Below are 17913 nucleotides of genomic sequence, written 5' to 3' on the forward strand. Positions count from 1 at the left end.
ATGTGTGTGTGTATATATATATATATATATATATATATATATTGAACGGATGGAAAAGAATGAACGTCGCGTTACGTTCAATATTTTTTATCGTCATTTCCCATCGAGATATTTTTAAAGCTCATTCCCAAGCGTTCCCATATTATTTATTTAAATCTTACCCTTTCGCAATGATCAATTTTTATTTTAATCTTTTTATTTAATACTCGCGCGTGAAATTTATTCGACGAAATCGCCAGAAAAATTAATCGGCTTCCGCTTCGGTCACGTAGCTCTAAACTTTATAGAAATTTAAAATTCTAATCTCTGCGCGGAAAATTAAAAAAAAAAAATAAGAGAGAAAGAGAGAGAGGGGGGGCGGGGACGGAAGAAAAAAGAGAAAGGATCTTTTACTCTCTTCGACGAAGCAAATTAATTTGTTCTTTCCCGTCTTCGTTAGTTGACTACGAGGCGGGAATAACCAAAGACCTGCGGTTAGCGAAGCATCGATCGGCACCCGTCATTTTTGTCCACTTTGTCACGTGTGTTAATTAAAAATTGCTCGTGGTCATTGTCGTGGAAGAAATCACGCACGTCCCTGTAATTAAATCCTCGATGAATTCTCGTCAATCGACCATCAAGCAATCATCGACGCCCACTTCCATTCACCCAGGCACGCGCACACCGCGCCCACCGCGATTCCAACATTTCGTATTTTCAATCGCGTCCGAGCTAGGGAGACAGCCGCCACTTTATTAATTATGCCCCGCCTCGTTGTTGAATCGACGACTATGCCAATTGGCTCGTGTTAATAATGATACACGTTAGATGAAAACGCGAATTTTTCCTCCGTTTTATTCGTCCCTCGGCGATTAACAGCGGGGAAACGATTGAGCGAAAATGGAAATAAAATTTTCATATTATCACGGGGGAACGGGAGGGTAGAATTTTCCGACGTGGCGCGTTTACCATCCAATTATAATGAAAAATATATTTCGTTGTAATATCTCTCGCTCGGTAATCAAGTTACTACGATATTTAATCAAGAGTTTCGCACAATATACACGAAAGCTGATATCGCAATTTCTCACACAGAATTATTGTATCATCCATTTGCTTCTGTATCTCGCGTAAATTTCTAAGTTGCATAGTTTCCACCTTACGTTACGAACCGAGAGTTCCTCTTCTTAAACCTATAAACGCTTTACGATCTCAACGTCACACTTTACGCACACGCAACGAGCCTCGTAACGCTCCACGATCTCGCATCGATCTCCAAGATTCAACCCTCCGTACGTCGCATCGGTGTATCGCTCGTAATTTATCCTCCACCCGTTCGGATACGATTCCCTCTTATTCTTAAACGTGCGCCGAGTGCAACGATAAGAAAATAAAAAGGACGCTGGATAAACGTCGAACCCCCCTCGCCTCGAAGATCTCGAGAAACTCGTTGAAACGAAATCACGGGACGTCGTCGGAGGCAAAGAAAGGGGTGAAGCGGCGCGACATTTAACCTTCTACGTCTTTGCGTTTCGACGAGTCGCCCCGATATTTCCCGCAGGGCAAACTGCAGAGCGCGGCAACCACGACAACCGCCGACCCCGCACTTTGCGCCCGCTAAATTTCGTATTTTCACGGCTAATGACTGAGGAACGAGACGGTAATGTATTCTATGCGGAACATCTACTATGCGCTTCCCATTAGCATTTGTAATGCGCGCCTACCCCTAACCCTGGCCCGCGAGCGTTCACGCAGAAACCCATCACCGCTCCTCCATTTATAGAGATATGCGCTCCTCCCTGCAAGGAAAAGAGTTTACCTCTCTCAGAAAAGAGAATTCGTGGTTAATAACACGTGGCCAACCATCACCCCATTCAAAATCTACCTCCCTTCGCGTAAATAAGATTAAACAAAGGATCGCCGTACATAAAATTCGAAGTAACGTTATCGAGGAGGATTTTCTTTAAAATTTCGTGCGTATCCGTAACGAAAAATCGTAAACTTTTTTTCGTGCTATTCTCCCTTTCTAATTAATTCGTCGGTAGTAAGTAGAGGGAGGTAGCAAGTAAGTAGTTAATACCCTTCTACCCACTCTACCTAAAATTCTGCTTTCTTGCCTTAAGTTTCTGTTGTTTCAGTCCAACGCGGAGCAAGTATGAAGAAATCTGTTTTCTTTACCACTTTCCCCCTTCGTTGCTCCGCCACCCTTTCAACGCAACGATTCTTCGAAGCCTTGAATCGAATATCGAATATCGCGATATTTAACGTAACGCGATTAAATCTATTCAAAACAGGGCCCACCTCTTCCCCTCGCCTATCCCAATTGGGATACGAAAAAGCCTGGCGACCGAATCTCGGTTTTTTAATCCTCGCTCGAAAAACCTCCGCTCGCTCGAGGCCTGGAAAACATGGCGGTGGTCGAAGGTGGTGAGCGCAATAACGGATAAGCGGGGCCATCGGACAGTTTGCGAGCACCTCTGCTCCTGATGGGGCCGGACGATGGAGAGACAGGGATATAGGGAGTCGGTATATTTATAATGACCCTATATGTATGCAAATGGCTGCATATCGTACGGACCTATCCCACACTCGTACTCGTACGTGACAGAGGGCTCGGTCCACGTGCCATCCTTCCTCTCCTCCTCCTGCTCGCTTTTCGCCTTCCTCCTCCTCCTCCTCCTCCACGCCTTCTGGCTCACTCTTGTGGACCCTTCCCCCTCCTATCCGTTGCGTATATACGTTCGTACGTGGCGAATTGTCGTCGCGACGGGGGAGAGCGAATATCGCATCGATTACGCGAGTAACGATTTTTCTCTGAACGCTCGTGTGTCACGGTCGACGAGAGCCATTTAGTCGAATGCCCGTTAATCGGAGATCCTCGAGGAGATATACTCGGCTAGGAGGCGAGCTTTGTGAATTATTAACGTTATCGAATGTTTGTAAATAAATGTAATGAAGACGTTTCCGTAATGTGTGTTTATATATTATGTTTATACTGTTCCAGAAATGGAAAAGATTTCGAAACGTAGAGAATTGATTCACGATTTTAAAATTAACGATCGAACCATTGTTCGTAAAACAATTTGTGGGTATTGTGTTAAAAATGGTGAGTTCGAAGCAAATCAGTCATGTTTAATTATGATAAATGTTCTTTTATATAAATATCGATCGATTAATAATTATAAGCAATTTATAAGCTAGTATTGTGGATAAGAAATTAAATTAATTAGGAATAAATTATTCAATAATTGAAGCGAAAGATATCTGTTGAAAAATTGTTAAAATCGATATTTGATTTTTTAATTTCTTTTTATGGAAGAGAATAATTATGTTACAGACGTGTAATATTTAATATTATTTACAATATTTATTTTTATATTAAAGAAGAAATTCTTCGCGTTATTTACGAACGAAAAATTAATGAATATTTATCAAGCTATTTTTTTTTTTTTTAGTTTGTTTACAACTTGTATGCAACTTCCTGGAAAATTAACGCAAATTTAAAGACGAAAGGGGGGGAATAAAGTCTTTAATCACTACGTATCAGACTTTGGAGTACTTTATTCAGCGTGACGCGAAAAAACATTGACCCGATTCGCCGATAATTTTCCGAGTTATCATAAATCGATGGAAGTGCGCACGTTGGTTAAAGCGGATTTTTCGCAGATGTGGTTATTGGGACAGGAAAAATGCGGTGATTAAAAACGCTAACGGGCTTTTTGAATCGCGATCCCTGTGCCAGCATCGATCACTTACCACTCTCAAATTTGTTCGCCGTACACGTCGATAGGATGCGTTGCAACGCGCATAAATTATAACGATAAACATGTTATTTATACGCCGACATAAATTAGCTATGCTAATTTCCGCTGATCAGCGCGAAACTGCGTTTCGAACGGCCCCATTCCCCGATCGAATGAAAAACTTGGCAAATTGGCGCGTTCAAAATTCAGCGAAATGGATTTGGTGGAAGAAAGAGCATCGAACCGGCCGGCCCTTTCTCCTCAACGTAATCCAATCGTGGCTCGTCGAGAGTACCATTTAAAATAAAAAATTTTATTTCTTTCTAAAAATATTTTTATCTTATTCTTTTTTTTTTTAACAACCTCTTTATCTTAATTTAAATAAATAAATTCTTCTTCTGACGATAATTGGCTTGGTTGTGTCGTTCAGAAGTTGTATAACAGGATTGTTTAACGACGATGCAACGTACTTGTAACACTATTCTAATTGACACGTTACGTCATTACCGAAACCAATTCAACGTATCGTCGTAATGGACAATTTAATACTTGACGAATTCACGATCGTAATATTATGCATCGAGGGCAATATTGTATTATATATTACCCTTTGCAATCGATGTAAAGGATATTATTATACTCATTGCACACTAATCGCACTAATTTTAACATATTCACGAGTTCTATTATTTTCGCGATAATATATATCCCATCATCGCGTTTAAACGAAACTGAACGAACCAACCGATCATCGATTACATCTTTTTCCAAAATTATTTGCAAAAATAAATCCTCGAAAATTATTCTTCCTCCGTGGAACGTGGAGGAACCGTAAGAAATCGCAAAAGAAACGAAATCGGTATCGACGAAGCTTGGATATCGACGCCTCAACGTTGTCAACGTTGCGTCGAAATCCAAGGAGAGTCATAACGTTCGACAGAAGGAGCGGAGATGGATAACAGAGACGTCTCGCTTCCCGATACCTAAAGCAGGAACCTAAGAGTGACGAGCCAGGTTCACCATCATCCCCCTGGTCCTTTGCATAGCCGGAGGGAGCGCGGCGAAATTCCAGGGAAGATTAAGACGTGCGGATTTGGGGGTAGGGCGAGCGGAAAAACAGGAACTAAGGGCAAAGAACGGAAGCTTGGCTCGCGGCTACGGAAAACCGGTCTGCTCGTAGACGAAACCCCCTCCTTCCATCTCTGTCTCCCTTACAACTTACGCACGTCTCTCACCATCCTCGTTCACCCTCGCAACTCCTCTGGAGCGAGCAGGATCTCCCTCTCTTTCTCTCTCCTCCTCCAACGATCGCAAGAAAGCTCAATTTCAATTTCGAGCCCCGAGGGTGTCGTTCCGAAACGAATATAATTATACGGAATAATTCTGACACAAGGGAGGGGAGGAAGGGTGGGTGGTGAGGTTTTGGCCGACCAGAGTCTGCGGCCTCCGAGTCTGGTCTCGTTTAAAATGGGGGGGGAGGCGACGAAGGAGGTGGCTGCGTGTAGTCTAACTACCTCGTAGTCCGCGGTTATAGGCTTCTTCGCCCTTCGCGTTACGCACGGCAACCCCGAACGAAAGATAGCGAGTGCTTAATGGCTCGAAATTCCTGCCGTCGTGGAATGCCCTGAATGAAAATTAAGTCAAGTATGGGAATCGTTTCGATCCCCATCCCCTCCCTCTTCCCCCCATCTCTGCACCCTTCGTTCGAAAGAGCGCGCGCGATCCGTGGATCCGTCTGCCTCTTCTCCTTCGTCTCTCCCGTCTTCTCCCGCCCTTTCCGATTTTTTTCGAGAGAGAAATTCTTTTCCCCCCATTTTTCCAATTTTCGAAGGAAAATCAGAGGAGGGGTCGGATCGATTTTTTTCTATCGCAGTCGGGATTCTTCGTTACTTGTTATTCCTCGAGGGAAGGGGAGGAATTAGAAAATATCAATTGGCGGAAGATTGTCAAGTGAATTTATATCTCAATCATTTCGTACCCTCTTATCAATTGCCCTTCGTCGGAATAACTTCACACTCCTCTTCGGCCACTCCTCTTCTCTTCTCTCGATCTCGTTCGCTCTCCCTGCTCTGACCCATCTTCCATCCCTCTCTCTTTCCTTCTCTCCCTCCCCCTCCCCCCTTCCTTCGAGCCGAGACGAAGGCAGCCCGTTCCATTACCCGGATATTAGCCATCGGGGACCCACCAAGATGTTACGACTTGAATAATTTGTTTCAATGTAATTACCAATTAACCGTTCGGATCAAATCTTCTCCGATCGATTTATCGATTACATCGATTAATTCCTTCGCGTTGTACGTGTGTTTTTAAATATTTTTTTTTTTTTTTTTAAACGAAACCATCGAATCCGAAATTTCCAAAATTATTATCGTTCTCCCGTTTGAACGGGTTTTGCGGCGTTTCGAACGAAAATCTTTTCCAACCGTTTAACCAACGGTTTTCGAATGGCGCGGATTTCGTAATTTGAACGGGAAATTCGCGAAGGTGGATTCATTACCATTACCAACCGGAGACAGAAACGTAATTAATAATTCGAAATTGTGGCCATTTTCCACGGCCTGGATATCGATAATCCATAGCGCGCTGCACGCCCACTCTTTCGTTTCGCGGTAACTTTTCGACACTGCGCGAAATGTTTCGTTGCAAAATTTATAGGGCCCCTTTTATTCCGTCGGTTTATACGGGAACAATGCATTTACGCGTTGCACACGTTTACGGGTTTGCAATTTTAAAATATTTCGAATCGGCGAATATTTCGTAGGTTTTTTTTTTTTGAGAAAATCACTGGGGGAGGGGGGGAGGGAATAACTCTCTTCTTCGGGGAAAATTTTATATTCTTTCGATACGATATTTCGAAATTTGATTTTATCACTCAGATATATCAATATTTATATATATATATATATATATTTAAATGAAGGGAAGGAAATCATTTTATATTACGGTAGAATTAAAATATTGCTACGAATTATTTCCGTGTATTATCGGATTCCCTTGGTAATTTTACATTTGTACCGGGCAAATATAATTACTTTTAATAATCAATAATTAAATACGTAATATAAATTAATAACTTAATGGAACAACAACGTAGGATAATTAACGTTAACGATTGTTACCATTTCTACTTGATTCTATATTATAGTCTATACTATATATCCGCGTTGAAATTCTACCCTTGCTATCGATAACGATTGTATATTTCATTTTTACGATTTTTATATTTCTCTTTCTTTCTTTTTTTTCTTTTTTTTTTTTTTCCTCTTATTAATCCCCCACCAAGGGAACCAAGATTTACTCTTGGCTTTTGTAATATTATCCAGAGATTTCAAAGGAACGTCACGAGTTTTATTGGCATAACTCAAACCTCTCTTTATTTTTCAAAGCTATACGGAGCTATACAATGACTTCTTTGATCTGGCAATCCTTCTTTGTAATATCTCGATATCCGTATGCCCCAAGGTGCAAAAATAACCATCTCGAAAAATCCTTCCACGATTGGAAAAAAATCTCAAGTCTGACACTCTCCCTCTCCTCCACATTCCCCCCTTGCTCTTAATTAATTAAACACGAAGCACCTCGATCAAAAGAGACGCTCGACCTTCGAATTTTAAAGCGAACGACGTACATCTGAAGAAAGCTTCTCCCTCTCTTTCGTAAATCCATACTCGAATAAAAAATTCGCGCGCAAACATTCGTTCGAACAACAACATTCCTTCCCTCGATTCCTCGATCGATTCGCTCGATCCCTCACGATCGAAGCTTCGAACGGATTCGTCTTTCTGAACGGATCCGGTTATCAACGCAGCTCAAGATCCAACGATACCCGTTTCGAAACGCGGAGCGCGAACCGGGATGGTTTCGAAGGTTTCGAGGTTTGGAATCGTGCCGCCTTTTAGCCGGGGTCCGCCATTCGACGTTGGCGCGAAGAGGGCGGGGCTCGGTCCCCGAAAAGGAGATTCCAGAGAAGATTAGGAAGACCGTTTCGAGACGGAACGGAATCATCGTGCTTCTTCGAGCTTTCGAGCTTCGGATCTATCCACGTGGGAAAGGGAAAGGGGAAGGAGGAGGAGGAGGAAGGCAGTAGATTGCAGCTCGGCACGCGTCGCTTAGCGCGGATTCTGGAACAGACAGAGGAGGAGGAGGAGGAGGAGGAGGAGGAGGAGGAGGAGGAGGAGGAAAGCGGAGAGGAGAGTCGGATGGCAAACGAATCGTTTAGGATTCCATCGCGGATATCCTTCGACCTTGCCTCGCATCCCTATCTCTTTCTTTCTCTCGCCCTCCCCCCTTTTTGGGGCTCCTCGAATCCCCCCAATCTCGCAAAATCTCGCATGTGGAAACAGTTGTGTTTGCAACACCTGCACGATTTATAAGCAGCGATTCCATTTCACGCGGGTGACTCGTGTTATTGAAAGGGACGACAAATTCGTGGAACGTCGAATGGGGGGCAGGTGATTTTTCTGGATTAGTTTTATTGTACATCGTCCTTATCGCGACGATGTACGCGATATCGATGTACTGTATGCTTTTACTTCCGTCGGTTGACGAGTGTTTAGCGTTCTTTTTTTTTTTTTTTTTTCTTCTCTCGTTTCTTTTGCGAGAAGGTTATTAAGAGGAAAATCGACGAAGGGAGAGAAAGGAGGAGCAAAGTTGTAAATTTCGGTGTTATTTTACGCGGTATTGAATTATACGGAATGATAGAAATGGAGAATTTAACTTATATTATTTAATAGCATTTCGCGTCATAATTAATTCCATTCGCGAAACAAATTGAATTTACACGCTTGTTTGCCATTTCCACGGAATGGAATAATAAACGAAAATTGTTAACAATACGAGAACAATAGTCGTCGAATATATTGGTGTTTTATTACATTGGTGTTCGAAATATTAAATATAATTAATTTGATAAAATATATATAATTTACGATCTAAGTGATTTGGAACTAATTAATAATTAATTCTTTCGTGATCTAGTACTAATAAACTTAATAAACTTTATAGATACGATTTTCTTTTTCTTCCTTTCTTTTCCTTCTATCACCTTGTATAAAGTCGAACTGCCAAACTGCCGAGATAAGAGCGAACTATGCAAAGTTAAAATCCAATTCTCGTTTCTACTTCGTGCATCGTGGAAAAATTTGAATATAGCCGAAGCTATATTGAAACGTTTGAGGACCGAGGACGTGTATTCGCAAACTTTCGAGTTGCCATTCGCTTCATTTTTTTTCCCCCTCTTTCCTTTCTTTTCTTTTCTTCTTCTTTTTTTCCTAGCAACACTTTCAATTTCCACGCTCAATAGATAAATATCAATGTTGGCTGCACGTGACGTGGCACACACGTCGCGTCGAGATATAATTTACGCTCGTGCTTGTAATGCAGTTGGTTCAACGTTTCAACCGTTCTGATTTATCCCACCAACCGCAACTGTTTGTCAGAGAGACAACGTACGAGAGGTATTCTACGATCCTTTGCTCGTTCTCCTGTGCTGTGATATAAGGATAGGATAAGATCGCTCCGTGATGAAATAATAAAAGTAAAAAGTGCGAAAGATGCGAAGATTTAAATTACGAAACGTGAAATTAACTCGTCCCCCCCCCCTCTCCACTCCCGTATTAAAATTTACAACGGCTTGCAATATTTTCGAAAATATTCCGTGGAAAGGGAATTTGTGTTAACGAAAATACGAAGATACGAAACTTAATTACGAGAATTGAGAGTGGCGAGAGAGTAAATTTTCATAATGTGCCGCGTTATAAAATTTATATACGATAATTGAATTGCATTTTGAAAATTTTCCCATTACGTTGAAAATTTAATTTCAACGTAAAAGTTGATTAAGAAGATAGACGAAGTGTGATAAATTTTCGTGTATTCGCGAAACGAAATGTATATCTGGAAAATCTTCTTTTTTTTCTTTTTTTTTTTTATGGAATCGAAAAATGAAATGCTAGTGAATACAAAACAATTTGAAATATGTAAATCGAATCGAACACGGGGGAGGGGAGGGGGGGATAAAATAATTTGTTTAAAAATTAGTTATTTTACACGGTTTATATCTCTTACGTTAAGCAATTTATGGTGGTAGCGCGGTAGAAAATAAAAATAGCTAATTTAAATGCATTGATATGTGTAAAAATATGCTTATAAAAGACTATGAAATAAATCTACAATTTACTTGTAAATTATCGTTGAATATTAAACAGTCTATTTGAATATTTCTTACCCAACTTCATCTGCCAACAAATTGCGCCCCGTAATCACAGACGCTTGGATATCGATTCATGAGTTTTGTATATTGTACACCTGCTTTGTTGTTTCAGTTTCATGCATTCAAAATTTCCAACACCGGTACGCATTACGATTAAAACCTACCGCCCCTTAAAATTCATTTCCGTTAATGAATATTTCTTCAGCTACGAGGGTTGCCCAGGTCGCCGTCATTATATTCCCAATTTTTTACACGTAACACGCGCGAACACGGAATACAAGCGAGTCTAAATTAAACCAATAAAATAGTTGGTTTCGTTTGATTCCGTCGACAAAGAGTTAATACGTCTCTCGGAAGTAGAACGTAGCCGACTCTGGTCGGACAAGCAGAACCCCGCTCGATTCTACAAGTAGCGTAAACCTAACATCGTGACGAGACACGCGTATTCGATCGAAATTTTATTTTTCGAGAAACAAAAAAAAGAAAAAATCAGAAATCGGTTTCTGCTTCGAGAAATCAACGAACGCGATTCACGATTCATTATATCGCGTCGAAGAAGAACTCTCGTAACAACTTTCGTAGCAACGTCCGAAATCGGACGAACTTTCTTTTCGCGAAAATTTTAAACTAGGAAGGGATAGAAACGTGTCGTCGAGGAGGTCGATGATGACGAGAGTGGAAGTCTCTCTCTCTCTCTTTGCCGCGTCGAGTAACTACCACCACCACTACCACCACCCTTAGGAAGGACCTTAATTAATTTTCGTATCCACCCGCCTAATACCTCACGAACCAAGGTCCACCACGCTCGAGCTTTTTAAACTTCAGAGCTTTCGTCGCGAGGGAAGCCGAGAAGTGGTGCGAGGCGGATGCCCGAGACTTGAAAGAGGTTCTCTCGCGGTGGAGGCCGAGGGTAAAGAAGAGAAAGAGAGAGAGAGAGAGAGAGAGAGAGAGAGAGAGAAAGACAAATGGAGAAACAAATGGGAAAGGAAGAAAAAAAAATCGTGGAAGAAGAATAAAGGAAGGAGGGTGGAGGGACAGTCGACGTCGTTGGACGGTGATTTAAGGCTCGGGCGCCGCGCTTAGTTCTCTAAACATTTTAGCCGACCTTATTTCGCCTGCATTATTTCAACGTTAAGACAAGGCGGGGCTCCAAGTCGGGAGGGGGAGTAGTGGTGGTGCACAAGGGCTGGCTGGCTCTAAGAGGAGCAGGTTCCCGGCTTAAGAAGAAAGCTACCGGCTCGGTTAAGTGGGCTGATACATAAATATGCGATTAATCAAGTTAACTACCACGTCGTGGACGCTTCTCCCCCTTCTCCCCTTTCCTTCTCCTTCCCACGCTCGCTCTCCCGGCTTTTTCTTTTCCCTCCCTCGTTTCACCCTCCCCTCCCCCCCGACAATACTTTCTCCCTGTTTTTCACGGGAGAAGGAGAGAGGAGAGGGGGGCCTTGACGATGGCCCCTGCCGCTGTCACACAGGCAGATGGGTAAATAGAGCCATTCGCTCTAAACGACATTCCGCCACGAGCATTATGCGAAACCTGCGGTGTGCGAAGCGCTCGTCCCCTCCCTCGACAAATGACTCGTAAAACGAACCCAACACGCGGGATCCACCCGCGATCCTTTGATCGACGCTTACTTATATATATGTATATATATATATATATTGTGATTCATAGCCGATGTTACGGGAGCGTTACACGAGCATTACACGGGTCGTGAATTTACTCGTTAACGCAGTGGATGTAGAAGGTTTCGGGTCGGTTGCGTGGAAGTAAGATCGGTTTAGATGTTTACGGCCGCGCCAGTAATAAACACCAGTGATTACCAGCTTAAAGCGCTTACTTTTTCTATTCTTTCGATTCGAGAATTTGTTGAAAATTAATCAAGGAGGATCGATTGTAATGGATCGCGTAACTATTGATAGATCGTTTATTCGAATTGCTGTACTTTTATGGAGAAATAGAGGAAAGTAGGGATACGTGCTTATGCGTGGTAAATATTACGATAACGTATAATCTCATCCCATAAATGCGTAAACACCTGCAATCTAGTAATTAATAACCGTTAAGGATTAAATGGTTCAAAGGCGGATAGTAATCAATTAATTGCTATGTATACCACCTATACAGGATTGTCTACATAATTAATAATAATTCGCGCGATCGGAGATTAACTCGCCATTTAGGGATTTGATGTTGCCATTTGGTTGCGAATATATAAAATTCTCCCTCCTTTTTTTTCTTTTTTTAAACGAGAAGAGAGAAATCTCGATCGAATTCGTTAACGTGGAAAAATTTTCCAAGACCATCGCTATCGGCTTGATAACTGGACCGTTTATTTTTTAATCTAACTCTAATCGAGAAATGGATCGAATTGAATCGAAATGATTCCACGAGATAATCGAATATCGTACTCGCTCTTTTCACAACGCGAAAGAAAAGAGAAGGAAAAAAGTATGGAGTGTCGTGAAATCGATAACACATCGACGTAAGATTTATCCAGCGATCAAGATCTAAATTATCGTTACGGGTTAAATAAACACTCGATTGCCACGTTATCTTGGCGCAGTAACGTATAACTTCGCAATCGTCGGAAATGGCGCAACACAACCTGATTATTCTTCCTCTCTATTGGGATGTCCCATGCGGACTAGCACATTCATAGATAGCATTTAAAATATTACTGCGGAATTCTAAATTACCATCGTGGACTATAAAGCCAATATTCACGTATCTGGGAAACGTTAGTCATTCCCTGGTTTATCGTGTTGTAATATGTATCTGTCGCCACATTTGGTTAATTGGAATTACGCGCGAATAAGTGACTCGCCCACGTTCCCACGTTCGTTGCCCTCGATCCGTTGCAAAAAGATCGAAACGTAACGTTTCTGAATTTTTAATACAAGAAAAAAAAAAAAAAAACTATGGAAACTCAGAGAAGAAAAAAAGAAAAAAAAAAGCGTGGAGATCGCATCCACCGTTGTTGAGAAGAGAGGAGAAAAGATCTCGACTTTGGACTTTGGACTCTATACCAAGGAGGAGAGGGATATCAAGAATTTTCTCCCATATAATAAGTTGATAGTTTGATCGATGAAGATCAAAATAGCTGCTCATCCATCATCACTCGCAGAGGGTCCGCGAAAAGTCACGCTACAACCCGCAGCGACCCGGGTTGTCGTGAAAGGAAGGAAATGACAAGGACCGATCCTCGATCCTTCTTTCCCTCGATTCCTCTCCCCTCATCGACGACGAGTCCACGATATTAATATATTGTTCGCCGTTGTAGAATCAATTTGTTTGCCGTTTACTCGCCGCGTTTCAATTAATGGATATTTACCGCGGCGGTGATGTTTGCCCTGTAGATGGTAAATACGATTTGTCGTTTTAACCGTGGTGGAACGGTGGTGGTGGTGCACGGTCGAGTCGAGTGCGTAACGCGCAGCACACGGCGAAAAACAGGATGGCCGCGCGAGATAAAGAGACTTTATCGACGTATCGGCGGACGTATAAATACCGTGCTATTTGTCCATAATTTATTTCTATACCCGGCCAACGGATATAAAACGCGGTAACGAGTTGAATAATTAAAAGCCTGACAACCCTCCTTTCTTCTTTTCTTCTTTTTCTTTTCCTTTTTTCCTTTTTTCCTATCTTTCGAACCGCGTCGTTAATGCGAATTAACGAACCGAACCGCGATGGAACTGAAAGAAGGAGGATGAAAGAACGCCTCCTTTCCCTTTCCACGGGGGAAACGTATGTAAAAAAAAAACGTATATTCCGCCAGATGGCGGAACGAGATCTCCGATCGAAGTATTTGAAATGGCGATCGATGTGCCGCAGGAATGGAGGAACGATAATTCACGTGGAAAGTGGTCATCTGAAAAAAGAAAGGGGGGAAAAAAAGGAAAAGGAAAAAAAAAGAGCGAAGCAATCTCCGCAACTCGTCCCCCTCCCCTCTTGTAAATCTTCTCGGTTCGTTGCTGCACAGAGGGTCTCGAGAAGAGAAGAAGCGAAAACCGTTCCTCTAATAAACCACCCCCCGCCTCCTCCTCGTATTCGTCGCGGAATGACGGCCATCCGCCCAACCCTCTCGCGACCTCCCCCTCCTCCAGTGTCCCGTCTCGCTGTTGCCGCGTGTTGCAAATGAATCGTTAAAGTTTGTGGGAGGAGAGCAGCATCGTTTTCGAATCGACGGGAAGCGAGCAAATGATCTCTCGCGGCCGTTTCGCGCGGACTCTCGCCAAGGGAACATAAATCTTGGGAGCAAGTCCGAGCGTCGGTCGGTCGGTTGTATAGAGACGCGTGTACGAGTGGACGGTGGCTGGGTATAGCTTTTGCACCTCTAATATTGCACGCGTCACTGGTGAAATATTTACGGCCAGCCTGATCTATCAGCCAGTAAGAACTGGAGCTAGAATCTAGATAGATAGATTCTATCTTACTTAAGTCGGGCATATGAAAATTTTTCCATCGTTGTTTTATTCGAAGCATTTCCTGGAGAGATTGCGAATCGTCGAATTCGTTTAGTTTGCATTAGTTGTTTATATCAGATGAAAATGGTCCAAGTCGAGTTCGAGCGAATAAAATGAATTTTATTTCGATCGTGCGTGAAATGGTAGGTTTAATCAATTTTCTCCTCTCGTGCGCGTTTTGTTCGAGTCATTCGCACGTATTATGACACTTTCGAGAGATCCTTACGTTCGCATTGAAATGTTGTACAGGGTCGTATCAAAGCGTTCGCCACTTATCCTTTAACCCTCTTGTCGAAGAGCTCTTTGGATTGAAGTTTCCTTACCTTGGCGTACCCTGCATTCGACGTGAGAGTTTTGTAAACATTCACTGCTATTCGCACTTCCACCTGAATATGTACTTTCACCATGTTCGTGCTTTTCTATCATTTCAACTTGCGGGAAATTCAAACGATCGAAGCAATTTATTAATAAATCAATAAAATAATTTTCTCGTTCATTCAAATCGTTATACTTAACTATATATAAGAAAAATTATTGAAGAATCTGATGTAACTGATACTCTCATTCGACTGACAGTTTTGTAAACATCCATTGTACGTTCATTTTCCTTTCTTGCTGAAAATTTAAATTAAGGTATATTTAATTAAAGGAGAAAAAGAGAATGGAAGGAATTTATAAGAATATTATATGTAAAAAAAATTATTGAAGAATCTGATGCAACTGATATTCTAACTTAAATATAATAGGTAGAGGGTTAGTCCATCACGCATTGTTTAATCGACTTACTTTTGACGTGCATTCGAGTTTTGTAAAAATCCATTGTTATCACGTTCATTTCTTTTCTATCATTTTTCCTTTTTTGAAAATTCTGATTATTCAAATTAGATATATTTAATTAGAGGAAAAAATGAGAATGGAAGGAATTTATAAGAATACTATATATAAAAAAAATTATTGAAGAATCTGATGCAACTGATTCTCTAATCTACTGTAACACAGATAATAAAGTTAAATATTTAATTAGGAGGGGAAAAGAATCGAAGGAATTTATTAATCAATAAAACAATTTTCTCGTTCGTTAAGATCGTTAAACTTAACATAAGAAAAATTATTGAAGAATCTGATACAACTGATATTCTAACTTAAATATAACAGGTAGAGGTTAGTCCATCACGCATTGTTTAATCGACTTACTTTTGACGTGCATTCGAGTTTTGTAAAAATCCATTGTTATCACGTTCATTTCTTTATCATTTTTCCTTTCTTGCTGAAAATTTAAATTAAGTATGTTTAATTAGAGGAGAAAAAGAGAATGGAAGGAATTTATAAGAATATTATATATAAAAAAAATTATTGAAGAATATGATGCAACTGATTCTCTAATCTATTGTAACAGGTAATAAAATATACTTAATTTAATAAGGAGTGAAAGAGAATTTATTAATCAATAAAATAATTTTCTCATTCGTTCAGATCGTTATACGTAACTGTAATAGATAGATTTTACTCGAAACTAGATTGAAACAAATTCGCGTTAATTCATCACGCGCCGTTTAACCTTTACTTACTTTTTACTTAGGTTCGGCGAATTGGCGAACGCCATTGCACGCTTTTGCGCCAACATTCGCGGTACAGGGTACGGTTTAATGACATAATGACGTGACAGTGGATAACTTNTTAGTCTATCACGCATTGTTTAATCGACTTACTTTTGACGTGTATTCGTGTTTTGTAAAAATTCATTGTTATCACGTTCATTTCTTTTCTATCATTTTTCCTTTTTCGAAAATTCTGATTATTCAAAAATTCTGAAAATTCAAATTAGATATATTTAATTAGAGGAGAAAAAAAGAATGGAAGGAATTTATAAGAATACTATAAGAAAAATTATTGAAGAATCTGATGCAACTGATTCTCTAATCTATTGTAACAGGTAATAAAATATATTTAATTTAATAAGGAGTGAAAGAGAATTTATTAATCAATAAAATAATTTTCTCATTCGTTCAGATCGTTATACGTAACTGTAATAGATAGATTTTACTCGAAACTAGATTGAAACAAATTCGCGTTAATTCATCACGCGCCGTTTAACCTTTACTTACTTTTTACTTAGGTTCGGCGAATTGGCGAACGCCATTGCACGCTTTTGCGCCAACATTCGCGGTACAGGGTACGGTTTAATGACATAATGACGTGACAGTGGATAACTTGATTCTCTCGAAACATTTAGTTTCAACGAAACTACGTTATATGCAACGCGACATCGTTCTAAACTGTGCTTTACTCCGTTGTTACTCCATCCCGAACTACAAAGCGTACTTTTCCAACCTCTCTTTCTTCGCCCCCAGTGTTCGTTTAACGCTATAACGCGTAGCGCAACACAGTCTACGACACTTTGACATTTTTTTTTCTTTTTTTTTTTTAGAGGTGCCGTTCGATTAATGGGACAATCGAATTCCCTTCTCCTAAGGTTAAGCTTAATATTATTACAACGAAGAATAATTAATCGACGCGTTGTTCATATAAACGAAATTATTGCGACAAATGATTCGAAGAAAAATAACAATTTTCCCGTTGGAAGAGATAAATTTCGTGTTTTATGATCCAGATCTTTAACGAAACAGTTAAAAATGGAAATTATTTACGCAAATTATTTTCACATTCGATTAGGAAAAATAAATAAAAAGATAAATAAAACTTACTTAAATCCCTCCAATTACTCTTCGATGCAAACACTTCAAATCGTGGGGAGATAACTGTGCGAAAATCGTTGCGAAATCGTTACGTTATGTTATAACGAACTGACGTTACCAGATCAAAAGGATTTATGCAGGAATTCTAAACGAAGCCGAAAGATACGCGGGAAGGTGAGAGACAGGGCCGTTGAAAGAGCATTGGTGAATAGGAGGAGGGAAAAGGGGGTGGGAATGCGGAGGAGGGCATAAATATTAATTGTTCGAAACATGTAAATACGTGCGGGGAGAACTGCGCCGCGACGGGTTTAGGAGGATACTGGAACAGCAGCACGTGCATCCCAAATGGACCATTATTCCATCAGCGACACAAACTGTTGGGTAACTCGGTCGAGCAAAGTGCCTCGTGGACCCCTCTCTCTCTCTCTCTCTCTCTCTCTCTCTTTCTCCTTTCCACTCTCGAATTGAACAGAGAGAGACACGAGACGAGAGTAGTTTCGTGACGAGGAAGAAACAGACGGAGAGAATTGAGGATAGGCGGTGACCGGAAGAATAAAAGATAGATAGATAGATAGAGAGAGAGAGAGAGAGAGGTCAGTTTAATTTTTGCGAATGGCTGCCAGAAATAATCTTTTGCTCGGCCTCGGCTAGGGCTGATTGCTTGATTTCGACAAACATCAAACTCGCCCGGCCAGATATAGCCTGTGCTATCGTCGGGTATTCGATCTACGGGAATTAGGCTGTCGTCCAACCGACCGTTCCTCCGCGGTCAGCATACCAAATACACTTGGAATTTCCAGTTTCTTAATCCAAT

This window comes from Apis laboriosa, unplaced genomic scaffold (genome assembly GCF_014066325.1).
Source record: "Apis laboriosa isolate Shangri-la unplaced genomic scaffold, ASM1406632v1 scaffold40_cov151, whole genome shotgun sequence".
Lineage (NCBI taxonomy): Eukaryota > Metazoa > Arthropoda > Insecta > Hymenoptera > Apidae > Apis > Apis laboriosa.